General features: G+C 41.8%; 1 long non-coding RNA gene across 2 annotated transcripts in view; it reads left to right on the forward strand.

Moving 5' to 3' along the window:
* The first annotated feature begins 904 nt into the window (after positions 1-904).
* Positions 905-24,613, forward strand: part of LOC310703266 — a 125,987-nt gene continuing 102,278 nt past the window's right edge. For both annotated transcript variants that reach the window (XR_014524047.1, XR_014524048.1), the window contains exons 1-4: positions 905-1,562; positions 20,680-20,892; positions 22,004-22,071; positions 23,554-23,605. This is a non-coding gene — a long non-coding RNA (uncharacterized lncRNA). The remainder of the gene's footprint in view (positions 1,563-20,679; positions 20,893-22,003; positions 22,072-23,553; positions 23,606-24,613) is intronic.

The following is a 24,613-nucleotide window of genomic DNA, read 5'->3' on the forward strand; positions in this document are numbered from 1 at the left end:
CCTTCCACTTTCCTCTTAACCGTTTCTTCGCTCCCCGATGGAGGTGTGGCCACTCCTGACTCATGCCCTCCCTCCTGTGGTGAGCTGCCAGCGCTTCCCCCCTGGCTCCCTTCCTCTTCCCTGCTCCCTGGCGGTGACGCTGGTCCCGATTTCCAGCTGCTCCCCCGTGAGTCCCCTCTGGCTCTATCTTCCTGGGGTGCCCCCCTAGACTCCCCCCTTGCCCTGGCCACTGGTGCTCCTTTCTGTGAATCCTCTGATTCACTGGAAAGACTAGGAGATCTCGGGTCGTCGTCATCACTCATCTTTTCTTCTGCCTCCTCCCCTTCGCTCTCTGTTTCCTCCCTTGCCTGTGCCTCTGCTCCTAAACCCCTGACAGGTGCCATCAGAACATAAATCAATGTTGATTTTATTTGAAATTAACACAGCCAGATGATGCTGGACCTCTAGTTAAAATCTGAACCCAAATTGCTTTTGAAATACTTACATTAGTCATTATTTTCCAATGTAAAGTTACATTACATTAAGTCTAATAATAATAATAATAATATTAATAATAATACCACACCCATCTGGCCGGGCCTCCCCAGCCCCACTCAGGGCGGCTTCCAACAAAATATTAAAATACAGTAATGCATCAAACATTAAAAGCTTCCCTCATGCCTTCAGATGTCTTCTAAAAGTCTGGTAGTTGTTTTTCTCTTTCACATCTGGTGGGAGGGCGTTCCACAGGGTGGGTGCCACTACCGAAAAGGCCCTCTGCCTGGTTCCCTGTAACTTGGCTTCTCACAGTGAAGGAACTGCCAGAAGGCCCCAGGTGCTGGACCTCAGTGTCCGGGTAGAACAATGGGGGTATACTAGACCTTCAGGTATACTGGACCGAGGCCGTTTAGTAGTCAGGGATGATGGGAATTGTAGTCCCAAAACAGCTGGAGGGCCGAGTTTGGTGATGCCTGAGTTAGAGAGACCAACTGTCATTCTTGCCGCATGAGGTTGCTTTAGTTTCAGACAGTATGTTATTGTGTTACAGTTTTCTTTGTTATTAAAGCTTTGTTTGACATATACGTGAGCCGCTTACATTGCTGAAAGAAAAGAAACTCTGCTGAAGAATGGTGGGATATTCTAAACTTCGGTAAGTGAGGGGATATTCCCAGTCTGACAGGAGAATTGATTTTTTTAAATCACCTCCATCAACCACAACAGGGACACCCTCCAAAAAAGCATGGAGGGAGGATCTGGGATTATTACCTTTCTCCTTCCTCCAGGAGGTGCCTCCATTGCATCTCAATCTCTTTCTTCTGTGTAAATCAGCTGGAGGACAAGGAAGAGAAGAGAGAGAATGAAAAAAGAGCTGTGAGTGGAGGGGGGCTTTTCCCATCCTTTGGCCACCCTGGGAAACTCAACAAACCTGCTGCACCTGGAACTGAGTGTGGAGGTTGCAGCTGAATGGGACACAGCTGTGGGCAGCCTGAGGAAATGCCATCCACCTGGGGCCTGCTCCTAAACAGCAAGTCTAGAGGGAGAGACTAGAGTGATGTCTGCTGTTTCCAGGAGCTCCTCTCATGGTAAGGCTGTTGTGCATGAGCTGAGACTTTGTTGGACCCTCAGTGAGAACCCAGAGGCTGTGAGGGAGGTTGTGTCAGAAGGAAAAGGATCTTGATTTTTTAAAATTGGGTTTTATAAACATGAAAAATGTTATACAAACGAGTATACCAAGTTTTCTCATGCCATTTGTGTATCACAAAAGTAGCATAATAAATGTGGAAAAATATCTACAACATATGTTTCATTATTAGTGGTCAGTGTACAAGTTCATGAATTGGTTTAAACAATTAGGAAGGGAAAGAGGGGAGAATGGTGTGTGGAGTGGTGTGCTTATGCTTCCATTATTCTACTTAGTGTGTGAGAGGGCTTCTGTCGGCGTTACTTGTATACTCTTACTATTCTCTTGTTGTATTTCCCTGGTGGTGAGAGAGGTTGGAGGTGGCTTAGAGTGTGGTTGGTTGTCTCTGGTTAGCTGCAGGGTGAATTGTTTTTGTGTGTGAGTGTGTATTTTTGAATCAGGTTAGCCAGATTGATTCGTATGCTGTCGGCAGTTTCTTGTTGTGGTCATGTTGGGCTGATTTTTATATATTAGTAACTTCACACTGAGGCAACATTTTTATATGTAACTGTGTATTTTTGTGATACTTGTTTAAGTTGTCTGTTGTTGCTTCTTGTTTGCACACCGCTTAAAGATACTTTTAATATATTAAGTGGTATAGCAATTAAATAATCAACTGAAAACCAAGGGCAAGCCTGAACTCAAAGCTTTGTTTTTACTGGTATCAGAGACCACTGCCACAAACATGTGATTAAGTAAACAAAAGCCCTTCCCACTAGGGTTTAGTAGGTTTGCATGGCTATAGATGTATTCTTGGACTCAGTAACATGCAGATGAGGGCAATGGTTTTCAGTGGAGTGTACACAAGTACAGCAGCATGAAGGATTGGAGTCTTACTTGGGTTTTTCATGCTATCTGAACTGATTTACATCTCCAGTGTAATAGTAGTCGTGTCCCAGCCAACACTCTAAAGAACGGCAATTACAAGATAAATAGTGCAGTGCCTGCTACCGTTCACCTCACAGGGTCATTTATAATGAAGCACTGGAATCCTCAAGAGGGATTACCAGGGAGCTGAACCAGTATTTAATGTCTGGCATCTTGAAAAATATATTGTCCAAAGGACCATGTGATTGCCATTAAAACAATCCCTTTGGACTGTTTGATTTAAGAAGCTGGTGGCAGGAGGCAAATTCTAAGCAGATGCAACTAGAACGCAAGGTTAACAACAGAGGGCCTAGCCATAAAAAAATCCCTCTTTAACAAAATGTAAGCACACCAACAGAGAGACACATCTTTATCGCTACTCCACAACATAACCAACTTTGGAAGCACATATGCATGCACACACTCCAAGGCAAAGTCAGCTTACATGTGTTTTATAACATGGTGAAAGCAGTAAGAACTCCACGGCTAAGGTTACTTCATATGCCAAGTACTGTTGAGTACTTCAAGTGTCAGCGAAATGGCAAGTTCATTTGTCTTCTTGAATGCGGATCTTAAAATAGAGAAAGATCTTTGCTCTGTAAATGCAAAATGATAATTGAGCTGCAAATCTCAATGGCCGATTAAAAAACAGAGGAAGAAAGTGGTGGCAGAGGTGCTGGCTAATTAGTCACCCCAAATTTCAGAGAGTTACCAGTTAGGACACTACTAGATCAGCCTCTGGATGAGGAGTCATACCATGAGATCATATGAGAAAGTGTTTTATTTCTAAGCAAGTGTTTTATTTCTAAGCTTGGTTGCAACAGCTTTGAGGACATATGGCGTCCACAGTAATTCAACCACCTGTTGTGATGCTTTGCACATTTTCTAGTTGAGTGTCTCAATCTGGCCGTCTTTTCTCAAGCCCAGAAACTCCTGTGTACAGACTGAATCCACCTGCATCTATGGTGTCTGCATAAATTTTCATGAAGAAAGTTGATTTTTATGTCCCTTCCTTTTCACAACCCAATTTGCTCCCTCCATTTTGAGTTATAGGGAGAGCCAGAGACACACAACCAAAGCAGGCCCATGTGTCTATATAAGTGCAAATAGGTTTCTGGGTTTGGACCCGGCTGTTTACTTGTTTGAGGCGGATTATCCAGAAATGGAAACAGTGCTCAATATGGATATACCTTCAGGTATACAGATATATACCTGTATACCTGAAGGAGCGTCTCCACCCCCATCATTCAGCCTGGACACTGAGATCCAGTGCCGAGGGCCTTCTGGTGGTTCCCTCATTGCGAGAAGTGAGGCTACAGAGATCCAGACAGAGGGCCTTCTCGGTAGTGGCGCCCGCCCTGTGGAACGCCCTCCCATCAGATGTCAAAGAGATAAACAACTACCTGACATTCAGAAGACATCTTAAGGCAGCCCTGCTCAGGGAAGTTTTTAATATGTAACGCTGTACTGTTTTTAACACTTGATTGGGAGCCGCCTAGAGTGTCTGGGGAAACTCAGCCAGATGGGCAGGGTATAAATAATAAATTATTATTATTATTATTATTATTATTATTATTATTATTATTATTATGGAGATAATATTACTTTGTTCTTTTTTAAACAACTTTTCTTCTCTTTAATTTTTAAGGTTTTCCATGATTTGCTTCTCCTTAGCATTCATTTTCTCCATTCCTCTGCCATTACTCTTATTTAGGAATGGATAAAATGGTCAATTTCAGTTTCTCATCCCCCCCCCCCAATCTTAAATTCACTTTGTCATCATCATCTTGCCATTTATTTTTTTTAAAGGGACCCACCTAGAAATTGTCTGCATTTTAATGAACATTTCTCCCAATACGCACATTTTTGCAAACGGCTCCCACAAATAGAATGCATTTTTGTATGTCCTGTTCATGATACCATGGGTTTTTATGGGCACTCCCCCTAATACATGCATTCCTGTACACATTTTTTGGCTAGAAAACTGAACTGCAAAAATTGAAAAGTGTGAATTTCAAAGGAGAGCTTTGCTTTGGTTCACATACTATTTTGGAAAGTCTGAAATGAATAGGTGCACATCAGTGGTGTGCGGTGAATTTTTGTGTAGGGGAACAGTTAAAGCCAGCTTGTGAAGGCAATGGAAGGGGGGGTGACTTCATGCACATGTCTTCCTGAAGTCATGTGTGTGAACATCGTGCCTCCCTCTCTAAGCTGGATAGAAGCTTCCCAGGCTTTGGAAAGGAGGTGCCAGGGAACATTTAGGGGACTAGCCTGGTCCACTGACTTTTACTGGTCCTGGAAATCCCTATTTTGCTTTGTTTTAAAACTTTGCCAACACATCATTACCCTATCCTTTTACTCTTTTCTGTTGACCCCACGTTCCTTTTCATGTCCAATATTCTTCTGTTTATATCTCAATTGAATTGCAAGCCAGGAAACTTGTCATTTCATGTGTGTGCGCAGTGGCTCATATATTTTAGACCCTCTAGTTAAATGGTAAAGAAAAAAAGGGAAGTTGTGAATCATTTATAATTTTTCTGACTAGTATATAGCCACAACAAAGCAAGGTCAAAGAAGCAAAAGGGAAAGCATATTTTAAAAGGCTTCATCAATTAAACCAGAACATTGCTATTTGTGCTAAAGAAGAAGGAATAAAACTGCATAAGGTCATCATAATTACTAGGGAGCCTCCTTTTGTTTCATCAAATTCAAAGGCACAGTTTTGTTCCGGGTCATCATCTTAATTTTACAGTGGCACAGAACTATCTACAATTATTCCAAAATACCTTCCTTGATTAGCTAGTAGTAAGTAATTCAGTATTCCGTGGGTTGCTCAAGATGTGTTCTTTTTTCAAAGTGGAAGTTCAATATAACTTAACTGTTAAAGAAACTCAGTGTTCCAAATAAAATTGCCATGCATCTGTGGCCAAAGTACATGTGACACTAATTACGTATCTTAAGTTATATGTTTGTCCAGATGCAAATTGATCGGGCTACCAAATCTACAGAGGGTGGAGGAATTTAACCCTCTCATCCTCTATCATGGTCTAGATGAAAATTGCCCTTCCAAAATTGCTACTTGCATGAGAGGAAAGATTCCATTAGTGCAACACTGGAGGGGGAGGGATTTTTCTGTGTGTCACCTTTTCTCTTCCCACCACCTCCCCATCACTCCAGAACCTAATTGAGCTCTACTGAGCCTGCTATTTGCATTTGAAAAAAGATTCACACAATATAACATTTAGTATGCGCAGTTTGGCCCCGACAAATTCAAATGAAGACAATAAAGGAGAAATATAGAAGTTGCCTTAGTTCTCTGGGGAGGAAGAGAGAAATGCACACATTAAGGCACACACAGGTGGATGGTACCTCCCCCTACCCCTTTGCTTCACACCAAATTGATCCCTATAGTTTCAGATAGCAAATGTATTGTTAAAAGCAAGTACATGTCAAATTATTTTCAGCATCTTAGGGGCTGAAGAAGACCAACTTTTTACTAGTTAGGATGGGGTAGCTATAGAGATTTAATTTGAGTAAAAAGAACAAGGTTGATTTAACAAGAATGAGGAATTCTATTGAAATACTCTCTGCAACTTCTAGCACCTCCCAAGAATCAGATTTATTTAAACTGTTTGGGCTTTGCATGGCCATTTTGGTGGAAAGGGATGTGGGATAGCAACTATCTATCCACATGCTTCTTTTTACCCTATGCAAGCTGTAAGTAGAGATGCCATATTGGAGGGACATATGCACAACTTCCCTCTTGCTACATTGAAGTTCTGCAACTTGCGCTTCCTTAAAAAATGCATAGTTGAAATTATTATTGCACTGTACAGTGCTTATATCTCACCTTTCATCAAGAACATGAGGTGGCATACAAGGTTCTCCTCCTCACCTTTTTATCCTCACAATAACTCCCGTGAGGTAGATTAGGCAGAGAGAGAGTGACTAGCTCAAAATCAGCCAGAGAACTGAAGAAAGAATTGAATCATTGACACCCAGCTCCTAGTTCAATCCACTAACTAACAGCTACACCTCACTGTCTCTCACATTGAAGATAATTAAAGTAAAATATAATTACAGAGGAATAGAGGAGGTGATGATCTTGTAAATACGTTTGAACCAAGCTAATTTATAGGTCAAAATGTGCACTTTGAATTGTACCCTGAAGGCTGCAAGCCTGCAAGATGCCACATAAGCAGGGAAGCATGAAGTTAAGACAAAATGCTCGCTATTGCATTCCATGAAAGCAGAATATGAGGGGGGGAAAGTGCTACTGGGAGCCTATCCTGAGCCATCACAACAAAATTGGATAGGAATAATAAGAAATGAATATTCAACCAAAATAACGAATGAAGAAAGCGACTGAATGGCTGATTTTCAAGTAATGAGCATAGTCAATTTCCTCACATTTCATACAGCACAAAACAAGTTTCCATCAGGAAAGTCACAAGGCATATCCCTTTCCAGATGTTTTATTGAATTATTTAAATACATGAGTCTATTAGCACCAATTCATGTCAGCGCTACACTTCAGGTGTGAAACGATCTTAAACGAATATCAGATAAAGGATGGACCTGTTGCAGCAATAGATTTACTGTTATGGATTTAAGAGGTCTCCACTGTATTCACATTACTTTATTGCCATTTAGTGCACTCTAATTAAAAATAAAAAGACTTCTCCTTGCCTTCCCCCCTCTTGTGCATTTCTGGAGTGATTTAGCTTTAAAGCGAAAGAGCAAATGACAGATCACAGGAAAATGTTAAACTATAAATCACCTACTTCTCTGGACACACTGACTATTTATGAGGTTGGAGGGTGAATTCTAGTTAAGTTTCCAGGCATTTAGATACATTAATTCACCTGCATCACTGTATCCACCATGCACCAAACTTCTGTGGATGTCAGTTACTGCCTTACTGAAAACCTGCCAAACATTTAGCAGGTCCTTGCCGGTTCCTACTGAGCCATGTTGCAGACTGGCTGAATGACTGCAGGGGGTCACTGAAACATGCAATGCATAGAGGTATCAGCTCAGGTTGCTAGCAATGACCTCTGGTCATTGTAAGGGAAGAACAGACAGGAGGACAAATCAAGTTTATCCATATTTTAGAGGTGTTTTGGTTAGAGGTGGACTCTAGCTTTTTCTGGGGGCAGGGGTTCAAAAAGAAGCCAGCTGTAAAGCCAAGGGAGAATGAGAGAAATACTGCCAAGATTTCAGGGAGGAAGGAGTTTGTTTGGCTTACCTTCCATCAAGGGCAGAGAACCTCAGGCCTAGGGGCTGAATGTGACCCTTCAGGTCTCCACAGGATTCCCATCACACTTCTTCCCCAGGCCCACTGCCTGTTCCCATAAGCAGCCTTGCTTCACAATCTCCTTGACTATTTATGCCTGACTAAAATATGTCCTTTAATTCCAATAACTGCTTGCCTGGATGAAGAATAGTGAAGGGTGTGTGTGTGTGTGTGTGTGTGTGTGTGTGTGTGTATGTAGAAGCTAACATAGCGTACATGAAACAGTTACATTCATTGTTCTTCCCACTTTTGTCCCTGGCTCCACACACCCCTGACATATGGCTCCTGAAAGGTTGCTCAGAAGGTACTGCACCCCTCAGGCTGAAAAAAGTTAACCACCCCTGCTTTACATAGAGTTGTAGAGTTGCAAAGTACCCCAAGGATTGTCTAGTCCAACATCCTGCAATGCAGGAATCCATAACTAAAACATCCATGACAGATGGCCATCTAACCTCCGCTTAAAAACCTCCAAGGAAGAAGAGTCTGCAACCTCCTGAAGGAATCCATTCCACTGTTGAACAGCTTTTACTGTCAGAAAGTTCTTCCTGATGTTTAGTCGCAATCTCCATTCTTGCAACTTGAATGCATTGATTCAAGTCCTACCTTCCAGAGCTTGCTCCATCTTCCACATGACAGCCCTTTAGAAATCTGAAGATGACTATTATATCTCCCCTCAGTGTCCTCTTTTCCAAATGTCTCAAACATTCCTCATAAAGCAGACGAAGGCACCATCCAATTGTGCTGATTCTGGTGTACCATGGCTCACCCCGTCGCAGGGATTCGAACCGCTGTCCTTCCAATTGGCAAGCCCTAGGCTCCGTGGTTTAACCCACAGTGCCACCCTGAAAACAAATCCCAGTAACCTCTGAAGCAGTGAGATTTAGTAAATGTAAATAGGCTTTAATAATAATTAATGAATAGCACCAAGATCCAACAATCAATGTTTATTTTGCTTAATAAGTGGGGTCACAGTCTCTTAACCCTACTTTCCCTTTCTACACTGCTATCTGTGCAGAGCTAGACATGTTTTTTAAAAAGTTTAAATAAGTGATCTCTCAAACGATGTGCAGAGCAGCATAATGTTCTGGACAAAAGTTATTTTATCCTATGTTTATTATGTTAATTTGCTGCAGATTTTCAGTATATCTGTAGCAAAGAGGATCATTATAAGAGCCTCTGCTCATCATGGAAAACATTTCTGTTTGTTTTTCATTATCTCTTTCTTGTAGCAGCTGATTTTTCAATATTCATAAAAATAAAAGGTCCATTGTGCAGTGTATTATACACTCCTGCCAGAATCTGCTTAGTTTCCCCTCTGAAAGCTGAGCGAATCCTGCTTAGCATTATATGGCTGTCCTTAGCTCTCTTTTTAGCAGTGGCTGCCAAACCATTTGGAATTACTTGCTGTCTTTGTAACTTACACAAATGCCTGCTGGGGACTGAGATTAATACCAATTCACAGTGTATAACCTTTCCCACCTGCTCTCACTTTTACTATTAGGATTGCCTTTTCCTGGGAGGAACAGTAAAAGAGGGTGATTTTCCTTGTTAAAGGTTGTCCTGGTTAAAGGATATTCTTTCAGCACCATTCCATAGTTTCTTGTTTTCTTTCTCTCCTTTGTTGATCCAGCTGTCTTTACAAGTTCCAAGTGTTGCCTTGTTAGATTAAAGCGGACTGAACTGAAAGGGGGGGGGGACCTAATGCAAGCATCCCTGCAAGTGTTGCCAGCTCTCATTCACTCTGACTTGAGCAAGCCTATGCCTAGAGATATCCACCATGAATTGGGCCAAAAAGGTGGCTTGAGAATAACCTGTTTTCCGTGGAGTATAAAGAGAGGAAAAATTTCCACCAGCCATTAATTGTCCCTTCTAAGATCTTATGCACCACTCTTCAGCTCCTCCTATTCAGGAACTGTGACAGGTGTTTAATAATGAATAGTGAAGTGTTAAATTGTATGTATATGAAGTCATTTTTCCTGATCACCGAAATTCCCCCCCAAAAAAACCCTTTAGCAGCTGCACGTTAAATTCTGCAGGTTATGCCGCCAGAAAAGAATAATTCCTAACCCATAGAGCCATTCATGTATCAATTTAAATGCATTTGTCTGTGTGATGGAATAAAGCAGCTACTCTGTGAATGAAAAGCAGAGGAAAAGAATAATTCATCTAACCTTCACAATGGAAGAAAGTGGATGAGAATATGGTAATTATCTCAATGAAGTTTGACTGGGGCTCTAGTTTCATTACTCATGGAGGAAGCTGTGATTTCTTTTATAAATATAATCGTTTAGAACCGTTCTGTTCTTCTTTCGGTTAAGCAAATAATAAAGTGCTTTAAGGAACTTTATGACAGTTTTGTTTTCATAGTTGATGGGAGAGAATCAGGGAAGCATGTGCTTTCTTTCTAGGAAAATGAGGGGTCAAATCTAAAAACAACATTCCACCCCCTAATCCGATAATGATTGGGTCTTTCCTAGGCCTGCTCGCAAGATATAAGTGTGGTTATTGAAATGCATCGAATGGAGGGCAGGATTGCATCCACACATCCTGCTCCCAACCTCTGTACATGCAGCTGCAGGTACAGACAGAGGCTGGATATAGACACATCAAAGAAGCGCTTCAGTTAAACGCGTTGTAAACTTTGTATGAGAAATCAGATTGGCAAAAATGGAACTCCACAGCGCCATCTGGTGTCACAATGTTAGAATGCATATACAACACATATAAAGTGCTTTTTCTTTGCCAATGTAGCTGAGTCCAGAGCCTGTGCATGTGAGAACATGCATGCAATTGGGAATGCTGCCATTTGCAGTATTCCCTTTTGCCTGCAGGCTGTGTTCACACTAGCTAGCATGATCTTGCTGCAATCTCCTATTCCACATGCTCTGAAAACATATCTCTTGTGAGCAGGGCTTCTCTAGTTACACAGCAGCTAGTTTAATATGTTATTTATTTATTTGATAAAATTTACACACCACTTGAGTGTAAAAAATAAATAAATCCTCAAAGCATTTTATAAAAAGATAACAATGAAGAGAAAAATTAACAACCATACTGTAAACATACAACAATTAAAATGTTAAACCAGATTAAAATTAGCATAACTTTCTAAACATATGGGTAGATGTTATAGAGAAATAGGCTGAGTGTCACCAGCATACTGATGGCGCTCCAAAACTCATAAGGTCCATGTTATGTACTGAGTTGAATAGGATCCAAACTGCAGCAGTCTGATTGGTCCTAGAACAATAGGATCCAAATTGCAGCAGTCTGATTGGTCCTAGAACAATAGGATTCAGAATGCAGCAGTCTGATTGGTCCAAGAACAATGCAGCAGAATGATTGGTTGGCAGGAACCACCCAATCATGCTCCAGATATAAGTGAATCCACAACCTGATTGGCTTACAGTAGAATTCCAGAATTAACCAATCATGTGCAGCCCATTGTGTAAATAATGTATATAAAGCAGAGACTTTGAGGGGACATTCATTCATTCCTCCTCACCACTATGAGCTGAATAAAGAGCATGAAATCACTTTGCGACTCTGAGTATATTTCAGTCCACTCCCAACAGCTTCGTGGAAGAAGATGCCAAGGACCACTTTATTCTTATTCCATATTTTTTTCAGGGTTAAAATCACATGAGCAGAACTGAGCCTTGGTGACCTCTTGCACAAAGTACACATTGAAGGCTACATGTCAAGCAGATCCAGGGATGTTATGTGGCAGAGGCAGCTTGTCTTGTTTTGCCACCGAGGCAAAACAGGAAGGAGCTGTCATTTGCCCACTCCCTCTTGCCACTGAAGCCTCGCTTACCACAATCTGATGAGGCTTTCATGAGATATCCCCAAAACCCAGCAAAACCAATTCTCCTTGCTTCTCCGGCGGCAGCCAAAGGGCTTTGCTTTTTGCTTTGTTCCTGTTCCTTTTGTACAGAAGCTTAGATTTTCCATTTTCCCACTGAATCTTCATCTTCCCCCCTCCCATTTGTAAAGCTTATCTAATCGGTTTTTATAATCGTGCCATCTGAACCAGGAGTGGGGGTGGTTTCAGCAATAAAATGGTGAGGCGGGGAGACCATGCCATTATTCCTATCCAGGCTGAGAGTCCTTGTGGCTTCTTATTGTAAAGGGGAAAAAAAGAGTTTCACTCACAAAAATTTGATGTCACATCTAGCGTGACCCTTGACAATGCTGCTTTAAGTGCATATATTGAAGCTTGCTCCATTTTCCTTTGTTCCTGCATAGATAGGTACCTTCCCTTTGTTCTTCACTTGGAAATAACACTGGACAAAAATGAAACGCATACTGAAGAAAGGCCTAAGGATAGCATGCCTTCAGCCCAGAACAAATGGAGGAAATTTCTCAATAAAACTATCATAATTTGCTTTATAACAGAGTTTCCAGACTGGCTTTCTGGCTTGGCTTCTCTCTCATGCCTTTACCTTAACTTTTTCTTGGTTAAAAACAAACAAACCCAAAACCAATCAATGTCTCAAATCTACTTACAGCTTGTTATCTGACTGGCTGCAGTCCTTACTCTAGGATAGTGCTATTACAGTTCCAGTTTCATTAGACCACTCCCCTTCTCCAGTGGGTGGCACTGCGGATGTGCATCTGGGACCTCCCAGTGACCCGGCAGTGGGCGGAGGGAATGGCGCCCACGTCATTAGGACTCCCAGCTGAGTCACGCCCCCCTGGCCAACCAATCAGGTTAGCCAGGGGGCGTGGCCAATGCTGTTTAAACTGCAGCACAGCTGTGGGCAACCTCCATTTGCCTTCTTGTTGGATCTCTTTGCTGTAGAGTCATCATCTTTGTTCACTGCTCTCAAGCAGTCACTTTGCCCAGGCTCCATCAGCTGCAAGGCAGCTATAATCCCCGTGCCCACGAGATCAACTGTGAAGCAGCTCCTCTGTCCTCGCATTTGTCTTATCGGAGAGCTTGTGTACGAGTGAAGCACAGCATGGTCAAGGGCTGGAGAGTGCCATTAAAGTTCCAATATCATTAACAGATTTTCTGCAGTTCTTGAACATAGATTGTTTGAGCACTGTGCTTTAAGAACAGCTAGCCAACTTTAAGCATTCACTTTATACATGAAAGAGAACGTGCCTTTTGCAATATTTGCACACATACATTTCCCACCACTCCAAAGCGGGGGGGGGGATGCATTTTCTATAATTTGAGTCCGTATCATTATTATTATAAAGACAAGATGGGGTACTGCAGTAGCCATAGCAACAGAATCAGGGGAAGGAAGAAGAGAATGGCTAAGATCTCTCTTTGTGTGTGTCAGGGCTTTTTTTGCAGCCGGAACTCGCCGGAACTCAGTTTCAGCACCTCTCAGGTGGGCACCATTACTATTATAAGACAACAAGGGGGATGTTCATGGTGAGTTCCAGCACTTCTTTTTCTAGAAAAATAGCACGTGTATGTGTGTGTAGATAGACAGAGGGGAAGAGAGAGATGAATGAGAGAGGATATTATATTAGAAAAGCCATCCAGACAATTCTAAAACAGCAAGTAATATAATCTGTTGGTCAATTATTGCTCATATCTCATTTTTATAGTAGTTTTGATCCAGAGTTGCACCAAGTGATGTCACAAAGGATGCCCCCATAGGCAGAGGCACGGAGGCAATTTTCACCAATTCCTTATTCTTCCTGGATTCCCCTATTCCCCCCTGTCTGCTCCCAGAAATTGAATGACCCTCAGAACACTACAGGTGGTTATACTAGGCAGGGTCAGTCCACCCATGAGGCAAGGTGAGGTGCTCACTTCAGGAGGCAGGATCCATAGTGGCAGCAAATCTGGCCTACAAAGGAATGCATCACCAGCTGCTGTTGCCACAGTGGCAGTAATGGAGACCAGATTTGCTGCCTCCTCAACAGCCCCCTGCCCAATGCTGCCTCTGCAGCAGCCTCTTGGTGAATAGGAGGCACTGCTGGTACCCTCCTAGGGAAGAAATAGCGGAGGCTGCCTTCTGGGATCTCTCTTCAAGTATCCCTGCTGCTAAAATTGTGCCGTTGTTAAGCATGTCACAGCAAAAGATACAGACCAGTATGAAGTTGTGATGACAACAGGTTTGTATACTACATTCAAAAAAGTAAAAACGCTAATTAATTCAAGCTATCTGCTTTGTGTATATAAAGCCTTTTAAAAGGCCTGGAATGGGACCCTAATTAAAATCTATTAAAAACAATTAAAAATATAGGAAACAATTATGACAAAATACTAATATATTTTCAAGAGAGCTAAAACTAACAGAAGCTGTAGGTGCATAATATTTCTTTGTCTATCAGTGAAAACCACCCTCAGTTACGTCTTTTGTTTTAAGAACAACTAGAATGAAAATGCTAGACTTCCATGCAGCACATTCTGATCAATGAGCCAAATAATGAAATTCTATTAGCCTTATATAGTAGCAATAATAGAGGGGCCGAGCAATCTAAAACCTGGCTGGGCAGTGGCAGGGACAGTCCCATCATTTGTACCAGCCAGAGAAGCAGAGGGCAGAAGAAAGGCAGCTGTGAACTATGTCAGCCTGGAGTTGGCATGCTGACTGGGCCTGTACAGGGCCTGATGCTGTCAAGTGAAAGTAGTGGAGTTGGCTTGGGATCCAGCAGATCCCAGGCTGGCTCTGCCCCTTTTTTGGTTCTTTAGAAAGGCTACCACAAGCAAAATGTGCCTCAGCTGTACTTCTACCACTTCCTGCAGGGAGCAGGAATTACTCCATTAGTGTTTACTGTAAAGGTAAAGGGTAAAGGGACCCCTGACCATTAGGTCCAGTCGTGACCGACTCTGGGGTTGCAGCGCTCATCTCGCTTTATTGGCCGAGGGAGCTGGCGTACAGCTTCCGGGTCATGTGGCCAGCATGACTAAGCCGCTTCTGGCGAACCAGAGCAGCACACGGAAACGCCGTTTACCTTCCCACCGGAGCGGTACCTATTTATCTACTTGCACTTTGACGTGCTTTCAAACTGCTAGGTTGGCAGGAGCAGGGACCGAGCAACAGGAGCTCACCCCGTCGCGGGGATTCGAACCGCTGACCTTCCGATCGGCAAGTCCTAGGCTCTGTGGTTTAACCCACAGGGCCACCCGCATCCCTAGTATTTACTGTACTATATTAGTAATTCAAAAACCAAGCAGTCTGGTCAAAGAGGAACAGATCACTGTGTCCCTCAACTGTTTGGCAGAAGGTGAGGAGGTTCAATGCTAGTAGCCTCTTAGCAGGCTAATATAAACATTTGCAGGTTCTGTTGCTCAGCCAAGAACCTCCTGCTTCACAACTGGTCTTTCAAGCAGGGCACTTCCTAATCCACAACTTGAATTGGAATTTGAGGCCTCTGTAGGTAAGTGCCTCCACTTCTGCTCACCATTCTGCCCTCTCTTCACGCTCCCTTGCCTTTCACCCAGCTTCCTTTTATCTCCCAACACCAAAGAGGTAAAGCTAGGCTAGAGATCTGCTTCTCCAGATGTTGCTGAAGTTTACTGTCTAGATTTGCCAAATTCATGGCCTAAAATTTTGTTGTATATTAAAGCTTTCTAACAACCAGTTCTGAAAGGTTTTCACTAAAGGAGATTGGGGAAAAACTTTTACCTTGTGGTAGGTCACAAGAGACAGTTGTGCAAATTCCAACTTGACTCATAGTTTCACTGGAACCAAGTGTTAAAAAACTTCAACAAGTTAAAGGTTTATCTACAGTAGTCTTTATTTTAAGTGGTTTGGTCCTTTGGGTTTTGAAAAAGAAATCTCTGTATGTAATACAATTGCCAAATGTTGCTCTTAAAAGAATAGCAATTGGTTCAATTTAGCAGTAGGAAGTGTGGCTAATGTGCACCTCACCTTCTGCTACAGTCAAAGCAAACAGGGCAGTGATTCCAAATGGCTCTTTGATTAATGATCACAAAACTTCATGATTCCTTTACTTGGGTGAACAGCTTTGGTGAAAACAGCAGTCCGCAGGACCTCAAAAGCAGCTGGATTTCATTGATTAAGAATGAAATAATAAAGTATTAATTTTACTAAACACAAATCCATCAAATAGCAGATCCCTAATGAAGGGGGCAGGGGATGTTGGGAATCTGCACCTGGTTTTTCAACTGCTAACATAATTTACAACGGCATAATTTATATTAGAAAAATGATATTCAGAGTAGCTATCAATATTGCAGAAGGGTTCTTCCTTCTATTTTAGAAGGTTGAACTATTATTTGGGTAATGAAACGACGATAGAATGGTCATCAATGTTTTGGAAGGTGGACATGAAAGACCAGCAAAGAAGAGCAGAAGGGAAATAACATTTGTCTCAGTATGTCTGATTATTGCATTCAGTGGAAAAATTAAGCCACATTTATGATGAGGTAAATGTTTTCCTGTAACTTCAGATAAATAAGTTTGTCTTATTGGATAAGTGTTAGCCAAATTTATGGACAACTGTAAAAAAAAACCATATTTTAGATTCCAAGTGAAGAGGCAGTCCTGATATTTCACACTTTCATCCAACCTCTTGAATGTACACTTGACTAACGAGGCTCAGTATATCAACCAAATTCTGCCTGAATGCTGCTGTTTGGAATGGGCACCGGGGGGGGGGGTAGGGAGAGAGAGAGACTCATACATCAGAAATTGTCATGAGTTTTCCTCTTCAATATGTATATACATTTTCAAAATACAAAGAGCAAAGAAAGCCATATTTTTCAGGGGCAGTGGGGTGGGAGATGAGCTATTTATAAAGCAAGAATCTGAACACAGGAAAGGAAAACTAACGAGTGTTTGTTTACGTGAAGGTTCAAGCAGCTTCACTTGGGTTTTCGGCTCCAAAGTAGAGGATACAAAAATACAGTATGTCTCTGGCAACTCAATTCCTAACTGCAAACAACAGGGAAGAATAAGAACCCACCCTCTGCCTGCACAAAAACTCTCTGTCTCTCAAACTCCTCCTCCCAGCCCCACCCCATGATAACTCTTGCTCTCCCTCTCGGCTCTCCTCCTCCCACTGAGTCCACCCTCTGCCTGCACATTTTTGAGAAGAAGCGCAAATATGTGAAAAAAGGTATCCCGTTTAAAGTCCACACTTTTTTCTCAAAAAAAGAGAAAAAAAAGGATGACCACATTTTTCTAGGGACAAGTGGCAACCCTAGCTATGGATCATCTACTTAGAATAATTCAGACCCTTAATCAGAATTTATACTTGGTTTTAACATTTCAGGCCTTAAAGGGTCTTAAATAAATGATAGGAGGTGACTATAGTGCTGGATTATGAACCTGTCATATCCCACATTTATATTTATGCTAGAAGCTAGAATGGTTTTTTTCTTTTTATCTAGACTGATGCCCAAGTGACACTGTCGTTACCTTTTGTCCTGGTATAAAAATGCTGCATATTTATCAAAAGCAGTCACCACAAGGAATATAGATAGACACACACATACAGATAGACAGAGATACACAGGCAAACAAAATGAGAGGGTGAAATAGAGCAAAGTTTCTTTAACAACACTCCCTCCCACAGCAGCAGTTTGTTCTTTTTAAGAGCAAATGGAACTGCAGGCATTAAAATTAAATCAGAGCAATTTCATGAAAGGAACAAAAAATGTCAAGACCAGTGAAACACATGCATAACTACATAATGAAGAATACAAAAGGAAAATTGGCTAGGAAAAAAAGAACATATGTGAGAAAAGACTATTCTTGAAGTCTACTGTGCAGTAACTATCTCAAAGCCTTAAAAATATATGAAATGAATTATCACTCTCTACTCACTTCATACCACTTATAATGAACATCAGGGAAAGGCTTTTTCTAATGCAAGAAAATTCTATCCATCCATCCCTATTATGAGGCTCATTCATCTGAGGTAAAAATCATTTTCATTTCTGATTTTGAGAGTTTCATAGGGGAGGAATGCTTATTCCTTTAAAGCAGATTCAAAGAATATCCTATATGTCGTTGACTGTCATTTTATCGTCCAGTGGTACCTCGGGTTACATACACTTCAGGTTACATACGCTTCAGGTTACAGACGCCGCTAACCCAGAAATAGTACCTCGGGTTAAGAACTTTGCTTCAGGATGAGAACAGAAATCGTGCTCCGGCGGCGCTGAGGCAGCAGGAGGCCCCATTAGCTAAAGTGGTACCTCAGGTTAAGAACAGTTTCAGGTTAAGAACGGACCTCCAGAACGAATTAAGTAGTTAACCTGAGGTACCACTGTAGTTCGTGACAAATTTTAGAACTGGGGCAGTTTCAAAATCACAGGTACAATATGAGTGCCCCTAAACCACAGTTGGGCCAAGTTAGTCAAGACGTTGCCACTAGGTAGCTGTTCCTACAACTGCCTGGCCTTTTCAAACAAACCTAACTTTTGAAGGGCAGGGAGATGGCCAGCAGAAAAGAGCTTGTAGGCCTCATTCCTAAGGCCTGTGCACTCCCGAGGGTTTTGTTTTGTTTGTTACTGGGATATATGGAAGTGTAGTTAAGTCACATCCCCATCCACTGCACACACTTTAAGAATGAAACATACAAGGCCAATAAATGTCATGAGCCAGCCTTGTCCACCACCAGTCCCCCGCTTCCTGGCTAAGATCCAGTCTCCTTGGGAAGACTGAGACTGGATGAGGGCAACCACCCTTGCAGACCCTCCAAGTGTCACTATTTTCCAGGACATGGCTGGATCTACAGAAGCCATCCCAGTTTCTGATTTGATCTTGGAATGTCCCGCTTTTCCTTGGGACGTCCCTATTATTGGAGAAATGTTGGAGGGTAATTGAGTTATGCGACCCCTGAGCCAAGAAGATAAGTAACTATACAACCTTGAAAGGTAAAGGGACCCCTGACAATTAAGTCCAGTCGTGAACGACTCTGGAGTTGCAGTGCTCATCTTGCTCTATAGGCTGAGGGAGCCGGTGTTTGTCTGCTTCCACAGACAGTTTTTCCGGGTCATGAGCAGTGCACGGAAACGCTGTTTACCTTCCCACCGGAGTGGTGCCTATTTATAATAATTATAATAATAATAATTTATTACTTATACCCCGCCCATCTGGCTGGGCCTCCCCAGCCACTCTGGGTGGCTTCCAAAAAATATTAAAATACTGTAATAATATTTATATAATTGCATTGCGTGCTATCGAACTGCTAGGTTGGCAGGAGCAGGGACCGAACAACAGAAACTCACCCCGTCGCAGGGATTTGAACCGCCAACCTTTCGATTGGCAAGCCCAACTTACACAGTGGTTTAACCCACAGCGCCACCTGCCAACCTTTGGAAGACATCTAAAGGCAGCCCTGTATAGGGAAGGGTTTTTAATGTTTTATTATGTTTTTATATATGTCGGAAGCCACCCAGAGCGGCTGGGGTAACCCAGTCAGATGGGCAGGGTATAAATAATAAAAATTATTATTATGAAATAGGATGTCCCTATTTTCATCGGAAAAAATGTTGGAGCATATGTGATGATGAATCACAGTAAATCATAATAATGCCCTCACCCCATGTGTGAATTTCGGTGCCAAAAGCTGAACATTTCCTCCCCCCCCCCCCCCCGATTCATAGACATTATGCACAAGACATCTCTAGTCAATGAATCTTCAGTCAGATCTAGTTCAACCAAGATGTAGCATGAATATTAAGACGAGAGATGGATGAGGTTTGCCCTCCTCATGGAATTGCTCAGTTTATCTGCCCCCATCCATGCATGCACCCCCCCAAAAAAAACTCCCACTGCAGTAGCCTTTGGAAAATACGCAACTCTCGGTGACTACCAGCTCTTTTTGCACACTAAAGAGGAAGGGATGGGGGGATCTCTTCTTCCCTCTTTAATGCCACTGCTGCTGTGGTCCAAGTCCAATAAGCAGGTGTTTTCAAGAGAAGGACCGGTTCCAGACACACCATGTATTCAGTCTCTTCTGATGACACAACCCCATAATGCATATCAACTAGATAGATCCACACATTTGGGGCATCTGAAAACCACTCCAGCCTCAGATTACTCTGGCAGAGGATGAGTAAATCACAGATTATTCAGAATGTGATCTTATACACATTCCCTATAGAAAAGAATTCTTGATGGTGTGGGCTTATTGACGCTGCTGTGCTGTTCTTATAAATTAGACCAGGTGAAAAACATTGGGGCTATTTCACCTCTGAGGCAAGTTGACATGATTCAGTGGAGCTCCAAATTACAGCAATGAAAAGTGATTCCACATGTGTAACTTTCAGGTTAAATTTACAATGCTATAAAGGAGATTTTTAATAATATAAATAAACTTAAATCCCTCAACCTGCTGTTTTTTGGCCAGGGGGAATGAAGCCCAATTCATTTTCAATGCCATCCAGAGTACATAGCCCCTCAGCAAAGGCACTCTGGGTAACTTTAAACTTTTTTTTATCTTTTGAAGTATTTGAGTCTGTTACTAAAATGTTTAGATAATTTATCACCATCTTCACTTGGGAGAGATACTGCCTAAGAAAAACTGAGGAGAAGCCAAGAGGGATTGTTGAATCTCACAAAACTAACATTTAGCAGAGAACTGCTAAAGAATTTACAGTCAAGATGGATTGGCAAAAACTTTCCTCCATCCAGGCAGGCATGAGTTGAATTGGTTCCCTGTGCTTATTTTTTGGTAACTGCATTTCTAGATACCATGTCAGTGAGAAACACCTGCTTGTCTTGACCACCCAGAGCAACCCAGAAGAAATCCAATATCATCCAATGTGTCCAGTAATCTAGATCAGATGGGGGAAATAGCTGCAAATTACTGGCAAGGAGGGATTTACTTTGCATTATTCAATATCAGTTACCTCTCTACACAACAGCAAGTATACTACTCTCCCTCCCCCCCCCTATATAATTTACAGGGGTAGCCAATGTGGTATCATGCCTGTGTTGTTGGACTACATATCCCATTATCCCTGATCAACAGCCATGGGGGCTGGGGCTGCCAGGAGTTGGAGGAAGATTCCCTACCCCTTCTATTTAGCAATTATGTAAGGGAAGAGGAAGAGACTCCTCCTAACAATGGAAGAAGAATGACCGCCATGTCCTATGGAGGAAGGAGAAAACCATATCCTGTAAGTACAGATGGGATGGGGAGAGCACACAAAAATACAAGCATTGAATGAAAATGACAGATAAACCCATAGCATGCTCCCAAAGTGGTTGGAATGTCATGGAGGTTTCTGTTCATGTATATGACAGAAGGCAAGATATCTATTGGTGTTCTAAGTAGATGAGTGTTAGAAATGTGGCCAAATTCTTAGGGGTGTCCTGAATACAGGCTGTTTGTACAAAGTACTCTTTTCTGTGCAAAGTACCCTTTTGCCTTGTTTATCATTACTAGAATTCCTCATCCTGAGCTCTAAGTTTGCATGGCATAGGGACAGAGAGCTATAGATGTATGCTGCAAACCCCCATCAACTTAGTATTGGTCTTCTTGTGTGGGGTTTATATAGTGGTGGTGCTGTACTGTGACTAGATCTCAACATACACCGTGTTCCATGCTCTCTAGTGACAATGTGGGCAGTTGAAGGAAAGCAAAGGAAATTACTTGGACCAGGGCCAGTGTAAAGTTGTGCTATCAGAGAGAGCATGACACAACTCTATCCTGTTTTAACGGAGTGTTCTGTCAGGGGATCAGTTCTTCTGGAATTCTATCAGTGGGACATCCATCAAATCTTTTATCTCATCATCTGACAGAACCTGATCATAGTATTCTGTCCTTAGAACCAAATCCTAAATACAACCCTCAGAATGGAACTTATTCTGAGTAAAGATGTATAGGATTCTGCTGTACCAGAAGAATGTTTCATAGGCCACAGTATTCTAGATCAATGGAAAAAGAAGTGTGTGCTATTAAAACGCCTTTATTATCATTCAGCCATTATCTCACTGATGTGTCATGGAGGTAGATGAGAATTTAGATTCAGCTCCTACCTTTCAGTAAAACCTGCAGTTTCAGTAACTTTACCATTATCTTTGTTAAAGCTCTGGCATCTTCCAGGTAAGTATTTCCTATTGCAACCATTTCCTTTTCCAGTAAATCTATATACAGTTCAAAATGGCTGATGAATTTGCAGTTTTATAGAGGTCTTTCTAATTATCTAATTTTTCTCTTGTCGTTTCTCACCCCTGGTAACACTTCTGAGGTTTATCTGTTCAATTTCATGATTTCTTTTTTCACAGAAAAGAAATTAAGGCCTGAGCTCGCCTTTAATGAGGGCAATGAAGACAAATGGGTGGCAAATAATATGGTAAGAACAATTTCCTAATAAATATAATTTATAGATAGAAAGGATGGAGTCGCCTCCTTAAAAAATACACCTGCATTCTGTTACTTCTATTTTAAGACTTCACGGGAAAAGAATATTGTAAATCCATGTGCTAGGAGGCCTTGGATAATCATTTATTTTCTTTGGATAAGAGAAATCTTAACTGCAGTAGAATTGAGTAATCCTCCTCCTCCCTAAACCTTTTATTGTAGTATACTTCTGTAGTATTCAGTGGGGGCTACCCTGGGTCAAGTGACCTAACAATTGCAGAACAATGTTTTACTCATTGAAAATTGTTTTTAGATTGGTTAGAGAGCTCCTACTTTATCTACTCTGCAATCTCTGGACGTTAGCAGGAATGGGAGATGGCATAGGGGAGAAACACAGTGCTTGGCCCTGTTTTCTTGGCTTAATAGCAAACTGCCAATAGAAAATAGAGTGTGCAGAGTTACCTAGACCTATGGCATGGCATGGGACGAGTTGCAGATTGAAATAGATGGATGCCTCACTGCCCACCATCTCTTAATAGTTGGCATTCTTCTTGCTCAGTCCAGACCATTAGGTGGTAATATGGGAGGAACTTGAAACTTCTCAAACCTTTTAACCAATGTACCAGAGACTTTTCATATTTAGTTAAATATCCCCATGTGTAGTTTAGTTAGTACTTTAGTATTTTAGTTAACCCAGGGATAGGGACTCCCCTCCCCATTGGTCACACTGCCTAGGGCTGATGGGAGCTAAAGTCCAACACCTGGAGATCCCCAGATTCTCCTCCTCTGATATAGAGTCACTTGCATGGTGACTTTAGTTTTCAGCTGTCACAATTTCACAAATGTTAATTAGGAAGTATTACTTTAACATAGGTTTTGAAGCAGTCCTGGTCTCTGCTTGCTCTATTCTCTGAATAACTCACATTTTGAAAAGTACCTAAATACTTTATGCAAGGAAACAAATGCAGAACGCAGAAGCTAAAATGCATAACTAAAGGATTTGCTTTGGGGTAGGATTTCCAATAGCAGGAAATGCTTATAGACCCCCAGAAAGCTCTGCTAAAAGTGTTCTTTAAAGCATGCATGGCTTAAGAAAATTTAAAATTGGGAGTGGGAAGCTCTTGCAAGCATTAAGAGCATTTGGCATCACAGATTTCTGGATAGCACACAAATCTAAGTTCCTAGTTTCAGAATAATCATGAGCATGCACTGCATTAGTTGTGACCGCCCTGAAATCAAAGCATTAGTTTTGAACTGCTCGTTAATTATAAATGTGGGTCATGCCACATATTGTTTATTGACCTCCTCAGAATCAATGTAACGTAGATCATACTAATTCAAGGAATCCAGACGGCTGCAGCATGCATGCCCATTGTCTTACCGAGGTGGAGGGTTCCTACGTGTATTATTTTCTTTTGTGAAATGCTTGCCTGTTCTTATTACTGTAAAATATTGCTTTCGTCTTTTTCTTTAGAAGCCCTCTCCCCAGGGCCATGAGATCTAAGAAGATACTTGATGTGAGGGAGGTAAGTGTGGGTTTTATTTTTCCTCAGAGCAATGCTCATTTAGAATTCACAGGAAGAACTCAAGGAGATATTTGCAACTTTTCCCCATCACACAAAGTTAATTTAATTTACTAGGAGTTTGATTGTCATGGCAAGGTACTGAGACACCTGGCATGGTTCTTTCTGTGATTTAAATTGTATCCACCGGTTCACATGCTATTATTTGCTTTGCTAGTCGTCTTGGTTCACCTACCATATCATGCAACAAAGGGCAATACCTTCCATGCCTTAAAAAATACCCAGGAATAATTAACCTCCCAAATAGTCCTGTATGCTCGTCAGAGAAGAGTTGTTAAACAAATGCAGAAACAAAGGAGGCCTATAATTAAACTTCACTGAAGGACATTCCTGATATTTTCTGAGCTTCTTTGGGTGCTTTTTGTCAGGCTTTGTCTGTTGCTTTCAGTGCTTTCAGGTTTAGACAGAACTGAACGGAACATTCACATTGCCTTCCAAGCTGTCCTTCCAAGCATTGCCTTCACAAAAAAAATCTATGTGAGCTGTATTCAACCCACTCAACCTTTCTTTCTGCTCCATGCAGCCGCCATATGGTGTGACACTTCATCATAACTGCAAAGCTTGTTGTTCCAGGGCAAAAGCCAGGGAAACTTGTTTAGGGAATAATGCAACATTATGAGAGCCAGTGTGGTGTAGTGGTTAAGAGCAGTGGGACTTGTAATCTGGTGAACTGGGTTCGATTCCCTGCTCCTCCACATGCAGCTGCTGGGTGACCTTGGGCCAGTCACACTTCTTTGAAGTCTCTCAGCCCCACTCACCTCACAGAGTGTTTGTTGTGGGGGAGGAGGGGAAAGGAGAATGTTAGCCGCTTTGAGACTCCTTAGGGTAGTGATAAAGTAGGATATCAAATCCAAATTCCTCCTCTTATTACAGGTTGGATATTATAGCCCTAAAGTCGGACTGTGATTGTTCATACTGATAAATTATACTATTCTATTGATTATACTATTC

The sequence above is a fragment of the Podarcis liolepis genome, assembly GCF_965112155.1.
Source record: "Podarcis liolepis genome assembly, chromosome: 1".
NCBI classification, from domain to species: domain Eukaryota; kingdom Metazoa; phylum Chordata; class Lepidosauria; order Squamata; family Lacertidae; genus Podarcis; species Podarcis liolepis.